This window comes from Tasmannia lanceolata, unplaced genomic scaffold, assembly GCF_043159265.1.
Source record: "Tasmannia lanceolata isolate RefF3 unplaced genomic scaffold, GAP_Taslan_0.1 ptg000008l, whole genome shotgun sequence".
Taxonomy (NCBI): Eukaryota; Viridiplantae; Streptophyta; class Magnoliopsida; order Canellales; family Winteraceae; genus Tasmannia; species Tasmannia lanceolata.
This window is the reverse complement of record NW_027518685.1, coordinates 27,891,749-27,901,072: the sequence shown is the minus strand read 5'-3', so window position 1 is coordinate 27,901,072 and position 9,324 is coordinate 27,891,749.

Sequence of the window (9,324 nt, the reverse complement as noted above, 5' to 3'; positions counted from 1 at the left end):
AATCTTGACCTTTTACTTGTTGAGCCGTCCCATGATGAACCTTGTCCTAAAATATCTTCTCATCCGATCATCCTAACCCCCCGCAATATATTTGGCCTAGGTCAGTGGTTATTTAAAAAAATTGAAATATGAAGTGTACAGTTAAGCTAGGGACAATGGAGGAAGGCATTTTGCCGGCCTGCTGTTTTATGAGAGGGGCAGCCACCTCATGCATGGATAATAGTACTAGGGCTGCAACAGGGTCGGATTTTTCAAAATCCTAGCCCAACTCTGGATCCCATTATCCCGGCCCTGACCTTGGGTCAGGACCAAAAAATCTTAAGCCATTACCCGCCCTACAGGGCTTAGCGCGGCTCTGACCCGCCCTGATTGACCCTAGTGCAAATACCTGTTAAGAGTGCAAAAAATAAAGCAACCACATATCATATAGAACAAAATGATCAATAAACAGATAAATGGAACGAAATAAGACAATGTGAATTCAACAACACGACGGACAGCAGAGACAATTAATAATAATAATCTAAAGAAACATCAATTCAAGATAATAGAAAACATTAGCAAAAGAAACATGCACAGATGATTCAATTCTATAATAAAAAACTTATGGTCCAACCGGGTCGGGCTAACCCAAGGTATTAACCTTGAACCCGGCCCGACCCTAAGTCAGGGCAAAAAATGAACCCTGACCTGCCCCAGGGTTGGAAAATCCAACCCATACCCTGTTTGGGCTCAGGGCGGGTCAGGGCTGACAAGGCCAAACTTGCAACCCTAGATAAGACAGTGTCCGTTCAAAAGTGAGACCCACAAAATGCATTTTGGCATGATTCCTAGCAAATCCCTTTCTTTAATTACTGTTAAAAGGTGAGATCCACAAAATGCTTACTGGCATGGTTCCCAGCAAATCCCTTTCTTTAATAACTGTTAAAATAAGAGATTTGCTAGGCAATTTCACGGAAAACAGCCATTTCCCAGCCGACTTTTGCACTAGAGAATTTAAGCAAATTTTGTCTTATTCAATTAATTTATGAGAAAAGTATAGCTACACGTAGGGTAGCTAACTTAGCTACTTTGACGGCTTAAAATACAGTGGGCCTACATTGTTTAGGTGATCCAAACCATTCATCTGATAAGCCCTCACATTGTTGGTGTGCCCAAAAATCAGCTCTATTGGATCATCTCAACCCTTCAAACTGTGGAGGCAAAAATGGATAGATTTATGAAGGTTTTTACCCGTTCATTTTTGCCTCCACAAATTCTGTTGGGTTGAGGATCCTATGGAGCTGATTTTTTGGGCTATATGAGCGCCTATCAAATGAAAACAATATGGTCCCGTTGTATTTTAAGCCGACTAAGCAGCTAAGTTAGCTACCCAGCTACACTTTTCTCTTAATTTATTAGTGGTTAGTAATACACAGGCGCTTATGATCGCCGCTAAATCCATTGGGCCACCAATCTCCACCTCCACGCCCTCCCTGTTTTTCCTTGCTGTGAAAGAGAGAGGGGAGGGGGGATTTCTCAGAAGGGCCCTGATCTGGTGGTTAGGGTTCCTAGCTCTGTTTCTTTTAGGGTTTGAGAAACGAAGAGGGATGTAGACATCTGTGAAAGAGAGGTGAAGTCTCATTGTTGAGGGGGTTTTGAAGAGGAGAAGAAAGAAGAGGGGATAGGAGGGATTCTCGGAGCTCTCTCACTCGATCCATGGTCTCTCTTCCTCGTCGGTAATTTCAAACAACATCTCTCACTCTCTGTCTTTTTCTCTTTTTCCCTTCTTTGCAATTTCTCTGTTTGTCGAATGGAAATTAGTGCTATGAGTTTTTGTGTGAGTCCAAAACTGTCCGAGAAACCATATTTGTTTTAGGGTTTGCCGTTTATCTCATACCACCTATTGTTTCGTATAGGGTTTTTTTTTGTTTTTTGTTTTCAATGGTGGTCTTCAGGGAGTTGGTAGTAAGTTGTAGATCAGTTTTATGGGCAGTTGTAATTTTTATTAGGGTTTGCACTTTCTCTAATTTCAATGGCCTTTGGTTATTTACTCTATATGATGTTTAAAATATTCATTCTCATGGTATTTATTTATTTATTTTTTGATATTATTGGGAAAGTTGCCTTATTTCCCACGGCAGTGGGAAATAAGGTTTTCTAAACTACCCCTAGTTTATATAGCCGTGGGAAATAAGGTTTTCTAAACTACCCCTAGTTTAAATAGGAAGTGTTTTATAGGTTTTCTAAAACAAATATGGTATAAAAGAGGAACGTGAGTCTCTTTGGGAAGTGGCTGATAACGGGAGAGAGATGGGGAGAGAGAGAGAAAGGGAGAGACAAGAGAGAATGAGAGAGAGAGAGAGAGAATTGGGCTTCTTCTTTTAGGTTCTTCTCTTTGGTGTTCTCTCGGGTTTCTCCTGGGCTTTTATTCTCGGGTTACTCTCTTGTACAGTCTTAGGTGAGAGAAGCAAGGAAAGGGTTTTGGGTTTAATCCATTGTAATCCTTGTTTATTGTTTTCTCATAGTAGAAGATCGTGTTTCTTGCTCGTGGAAGTAGGCTTGGCCGAACCACGTAAATCTTGGTGTTCATCTTGTGGAGTGTGTTTATGTTACTTTTCCATTTAATTTGTGCATGATCGGATTGATTTGCCCGGTGGATTTTCTCAAGAAGTGGTATCGGAGGTCAGGTGGAGTGATCGTCGAGGCTGGTGGAGTGATCGTGGGTGTTGTAGTTGGATCGCAACTAGAGTGATCTTTGGGAGTAGAAAGATTGTCCAAGAAAGATTTTTGTTCGAGGTGCTACACCGAGAAGTACGGATAATTTGAGATGACGGTAAAATTGAGTTATACCCAATTCAACATTGACAAGTTTAATGGAAAGGCCAATTTCACTCTATGACAGATGGGGTGAAGGACATAGTAGTTCAATAAGGATTGGCTAAGGCGTTGAAGGGATAGCAAGTCAGAGAAGATGACAGATGCCGAGTGAGAAGACATAGAGTCGAAAGGCGGTCAGCACGATTCCGCTATGTCTGGTAGATAACGTTATGGAAGAAGATGAAGCGCCTAAATTATGGGAGAAGTTGGAAAAGCTTTACATGTCAGAAAGGTTGGATAACCGCTTGTATATGAAGCAACAGTTGTATGGGCTAAAGATGCAGTAAGGCAGAAATCTTCTGGAACACATTACGGTGTTCAACAGGCTTAACCATTGATAGATGGATGATTAAACGGAACGACAAGGCTGTCACCGAGGTGTTGGTTTGCCGTTACAATAATAGTTTCCAGAGTTTCTGCCTTGAGAACAAGGTTGTTTTCAATGGGGAATGAGTGTTACGTTCCCGATTTTTCTAGGTATCCCGAATAACCATCCTGTTGCTGAAAGTTAGCTATCATATTTATCTTTAAGTTATCTCTTAATTATCTTTTATTTATGCTTTATTCTAATTGGTTGTAGAGTCCTAGTTGTGTTGGAAGTTGAGATCATTGTAGACATTTATATGGTGTTATATATGTTGAAAAGGTAGAAATCTTCAGCCTGTTTTCGTGCTCCTGTTCGAGGGATTGGTTCTCACAAATGAACCACCGTTTCTTTTCTTATTTTTTACTTGCAGGTACCTATCAAACTCATCTCTATCTGCAACGGAATCATTCGACTACTTGATTCGCGTTTAACCCCTTTTCTTTCAGGGACTTCAAGGTCATCTATTGAAGATGAAGGGAGATTATCACCGATATCTTGAGGAGTTCAAGACCGTTGCTGAGAGGAAGGAGGCTGTCGAGAGCCCTCTTACTACCTAAAAATCTGCATAGGTTTCTGACTAAGGGCTAAAGGGTCTGTGTTAGGTTTTTCTTTTTCTTCAGCTATTAAATTATAATTTGTATTTTAATGTTGTTTAGTGATTGTAGGACATTGCGATTGCGGAGCTAGCCCCGACGCACCCGATCCGGCTAGGTCTGGCTCTCAACTTCTCCGTCATTTAATGTGAAATCTTGAATTCTCTAGATAGATCTTACACTCTTTCCATAGAGGATGGACTGTTGCAGGAGCACCCCTTAGAAAGACATTGGCCCTACTTGGCTCCTTAGGGTAGTAGTCCTTTTCATCTATTGATAGTTGCACAAGTGATTTTACTTAGTCATTTTCCAAGCATTTGTGTCCTTACATGTCATTTACAATTGGTAAATGTTTGTTTTTAGTTTTTCTTAAACTAGGGGTAGTTTAGGAAAAAGTTTCATTTGTAATTGGCTATAACAACCAAGTCACATCTCATTTTTCGGATTAGACCTTGATATTGTGGGCTTTTGAAATTGAGGAAAGAAAATTGGATCTGGAAATTCCCAGCCTAGGGAAAGAGGAGATATAATTCCAGGGATTCACAGTGAGGCAGGGAGGATCGGCGTTCATCTCTCACTACTCACCTGAGAATTTGCTGAACCTTGTTTCGCACAAGGTATTCTTCGTCTCTGCAGAAATTTGGTGAAGTCGTTTTCCCCATAATTGTAATAGAGTACAAAATTTCTTCTCTATCTTGGTTGTTTCATCTGTGATAGTCTCAATTCGATTGAATTTTCTGTAAAATCTGTTTGTCCTTGCATTCTTCGTGAAATAATTGAATAAAGAGCACTACAGTTTCGTTTTGTATCTCAAAGGAAGTGTATGAGCATCTAAACAAGGCTAATACTATAGATCTGTACTAAACTTGTTGAATTACAATCCGATTCAGAGAAGGTAGTTCAAATGCGGCATAACTCCTTGTGTTTTGTTTGACTGGTGTATATTCTTCTCAGACATGGAATAAAAGAATTTCACATTACTGTTATCTTTCTCTTTGCATGGAATTCTTGTTATACATGTGGTAGTCGAAGGCTGTATAGATCAGGTTGATTAATTGATAGCGCTGTTCAATTCATAGATGAAGCTGAAGCACCTTTTCCACAAGAGTTTCTGAGCATCTGTTCAGATCCAATTGCAATTTGATTGATTCCTCCAAGAACAACTCAAATTAGGTGTTTCACCGATTTTCATGCTTCTTTTGGCCGAGTGTTTTCTTTTCATTAATTATATTTTGTAATAAATTGTCTGGCACTTGATGTTCTGGGACAAAAAGTTCAGCCTAACATCTATTTGATCAAATACCTCAATCAAGTTGTTTCATCTCATCTTGTTTGATAAGAATTTTAGATGAGACTTGATTGAAACAAACTTCACTGTAGAATCTAAGGATCCCAAAAGATAGGCTGTGCTTGGAAAAGAAGATTCCAAGTGGTTGACAATTTTGTGGATGAAAATCCACATCTCCTATAATGCTCCGTTTGGTTGCTCGGGGTGGCTCAGAAAGTAGTGGAATATGAAGTCAACAGAAGTCAAGCGGGAGGAGACAAGCATTTTGATTTGTCTAGAATTACCTCGGAAAATAGTGAATCAGTGTTTGGTTGTACGGCATATCCTCGGGAAATAGGAGAATAAGTAGGGGTGTCATTACCAATATAGGGATAGAGGAAAGAGAGAGGGAAGAGAGAGAAAGAGAGAGCATCATTCCCTAGAAAATTCAACCAAGATTCTTTAGTTTTGGAAGGATTTACTTTGAGGGGTCAAGGAATCCACATCATCACACAAGTAATTATTACATGGGAGACATCCAAGGGAGTCCAATGCTATTTTGGCAACCAAACATGGAATGGCATGCCAAATCCAAACCAAATTCCGACGGCCCCCGAGCATTTGTGCAACCAAACGAAGCATAAAAGCTGTGTACAACTCCCAACTATTTGGAATATCATGTCAAGAGTTAGAAATTCCGCCTTGTTCATGTTTGTATAAATGCCGGATCCAAGGGCTTATCCTCATTTTTTGGTTTAAAACAAAGGGCTGCTTCAATTTGCTCTACATCAATTTGGTATCAGACCTGGTAGTGTAGACTGTAGAGGCTTTGTTCTTCTACAATCCTGGTGAAAATTCACAGCTTCCTGGTTCTTGCCTTTTGATGAGCCGTTGAAGATAATGGTGGAGATGTGCCCAGCAACATTCTTGATCTCATAGGAACCTTATGAATGCTAGAAAGGATGAATTCCCTGGCAATTGAAGCTTCAGTTTATCTTGTGTGAATTGCCTGAGAATCAGCTATCAGAGCTAGGAAGTCCTTATCCAAATCCATCTCTAAAAGACATATCTAATGGTATCTGACTTTTGGGGCGGTACCAATAGCTAGAGGTGCTTCCCTTCAAGAGTTTCCAATTGTTTGAAACCCCATTAATTAGTAAGTTTGAGTTGAGTCAGATGTGTTACACAAGAAAGAGGGAGATAACAGCCACTGGTTCTTATTCATTTGAGTTGTTACAAGTGCCTAATAGTAATCTCTTAGCTAGATTTTGAGTTAATTCTTAGTTTTGAAGAGGTAGTAAGCTTAGCACTGAGTAGAGTTCACAAACTGCCGAGCCTTGTTATTGAGATTCATTTGTTTCCCATTGGATAGCTTCCTTCAAAGACTTCTCCTCTGCTCATGGCAGAGACAACTGAGTTGCTGCTATTAGGGACATCTTAGGTCCATTGACTGCAAACCTCACTTCTAGCTTGTGCCCAAGTGCCACCCACAGACTAAAATCCCACCTGCTACCTGCCAACAGAGGTAGCCTCACATTTTCATCATCTGAATGGATGCTCCATCGTGACCAGTTCTGGCATGTATTTTTGATATGCATACTATTTGGTGAAAGTTGGAAGAACCACTTCAATAAAGATCCAAGCATTTCCAAGAGGTCTTGCATATCTCCTCCACCCGAATTTTAGTTGCTTGAGCACTGTTCAGAGTTTTCTAAACTGGCTCTTACTGGGTTAGTGCATTGTTGGTGGATCTCCTTATCCAGTTCTTGTCTTTGTTGTGATTGATAGCTTCGAATTTGGAAAGGGCTAGAATTGCCATTGGTGCTGTATTTTCTTGGACTAAATCTGAACATCCACTGGTCAAAATCTCACTTGGTACTTCAGAAGTTTAGCTCACTAGAATTTTCACACTTGCTGATCTGGAAGTGGCAAAGGACCCATTGTTTTGAGGAACTGTTGCTTCCTTTCTTGTTTGGGACTTCACCAAGGTTGTGCTCAAAAGGGACAACAGGTGCTGCAAAGAGGTGTGCAAAAGGGGCTGGTTGTCATTGGTCTTTTTGCAGCTAGAAAGTGCAGAAATTTTGTATTTGAAACAAGCAAATTTGTTTTTGGAGCTGCATTGAAAACCGGATCTGAATTGGAACTGTGGATCTGAGTTTCTTTTGTGGCTGCTAGTATTTGATCGGTTATTGGTTGTTAGATCCACCCATTGCTTCCACCACATACACACTTCATTTTCATATTGATTGGCTGACTTTTCATTTTTGCATTTTGTGTGGCATGGCTAAGATGAATTACAATCAGCTGCTAGACCAATTGTTAGAGTATAGGAAGGGACAAGATTGATTATTGAAGTGTGCAAAGAGGCAAGATGCATTGTTTGAGGAAGCTTGTGGCCGTAGCCGAAAACGGGATAAAATTGAAGCTTAAGGATACCAATCTCCTTCAATGAATAAGAAAACTTTTCAAGAAAGGGAGAAAGTTGGCAAGCGGTTGGAAGAAAAGCCAAGAGATCATCCCAAGGAAGCAGGATTCTTCCCTGGGAGCCTTCGATTCCTGCTTTCGATTCTCGCTATCGATTCCCGCTCTGGCAACCTTGAGCAGGATTCTTCCCTGGGAGCCTTCAATTCCCGCTTTCGATGCCCGTTTCGATTCCCGCTCTGGCAACCTCATCATCCTAATTTGAAATCAAGGCCAAGAGTGAATCGGCCTTCTTCTCCACCATCGCGGTCAACCAAGGTGAATTCCAAACCTTCTCCTAAGGTTGTCTTTACTTTCCCTTGCTTGGCACACTATGAGGACAGCCAAGACTACCAATATCTAGTACATATTCATGAAAAGAAGTTCGAAGTTGATGAAATTGTTGAGGAAAGCACATATGACAGTCCCACACTAGTAGAATGTCGAGAAGAGGCCGACATTGTTATTGTTTTGGAGCCGGTTGAGCTTGGCATCAAACTTGATGACCCTAGTGACAATAAAGTGGACTCCACTCATGAACAAGGGACAATTGACCAACAGGACAGCAAGCGTTGTTCTAAGACCGAGCAAATATTGCACATGCAAGAAGAGTTTGAAGAGACTCTTATTCTAGGGGAAGCTGAAAGTAATTTAGATGAAGGGTTTGACATCTTAGTGCATGGGGCATACCAAGGAGTCAAAGACATTGATACTTTGGAGGAGGATGAAAACAATGTTGGGCTTGATGATCTTAATGACTTGGAGATGGATCCTAGTCATGACAAAGGCGAAATAGTGGAACAAGACTGTTTTGGGCAGCAAGAACTCTTGGGACATGAAGATGGAAATGAACCTAAAGAGGAAGTTGACACTTTTGATGATTGTGCAAATGAATTTAGTAACTACGTCAGCGTGGCAGAAGTTCTATCATTGGAGGTTTACCATAAAGATGAGAGTGACAGCGAAGAGTTGGAAATGTTTGCAGGCATGGCATTGTTGATGGACAAGAAGCCTCTACACTTTATATTTCCCAAATTAGTGAGCTTGAAGACTTTGAGGATGCTTATGCTTATGCTTATGATTATGTAAATGAAATTGAAAGAGGATACGTTCAAGTAGAGGAGATCAGTCATGAAATGTGCGTAATGGGGATCAAGGCAGCTACAATTCCAAGCCTTATGGTGTTTCACAAGGAAGAAGAGACACTTCATAGTGAGTTCTATGAGGTGTACCCGGCAAAGTTGTTTCATGGGCAGGTTTATGAACATTCGCTTCTCTTAGGTGCAACATTCCATTACCACTGTTGCAAAGTTGTCAAAAGCAAAGGAGCTTGAAGACGGATATCTACAACGGAAGAAGCGCCAAGAATAAGGAATGGATCATCTTTATTTTTTATCTGGGTGGAGATATTTTCTTGGCAAGGCCGATGGGAACTCGAGGACGAGTTCTTCGAAGAAGGGGAGTTTCATGTAGGAGCACCCCTTAGAAAGACATTGCCCCTACTTGGCTCCTTAGGGTAGTAGTCCTTTTCATCTATTGATAGTTGCACAAGTGATCTTACTTAGTCATTTTCCAAGCATTTGTGTTCTTACATGTCATTTACAATTGGTAAATGTTTGTTTTTAGTCTTTCTTAAACTAGGGCTAGTTTAGGAAAAAGTTTCATTTGTAATTGGCTATAACAACCAACTCACATCTCATTTTTCAGATTAGACCTTGATATTGTGGACTTCTCAAATTCGGGAAAGAAAATTGGATCTGGAAATTCCTAGCCTAGGG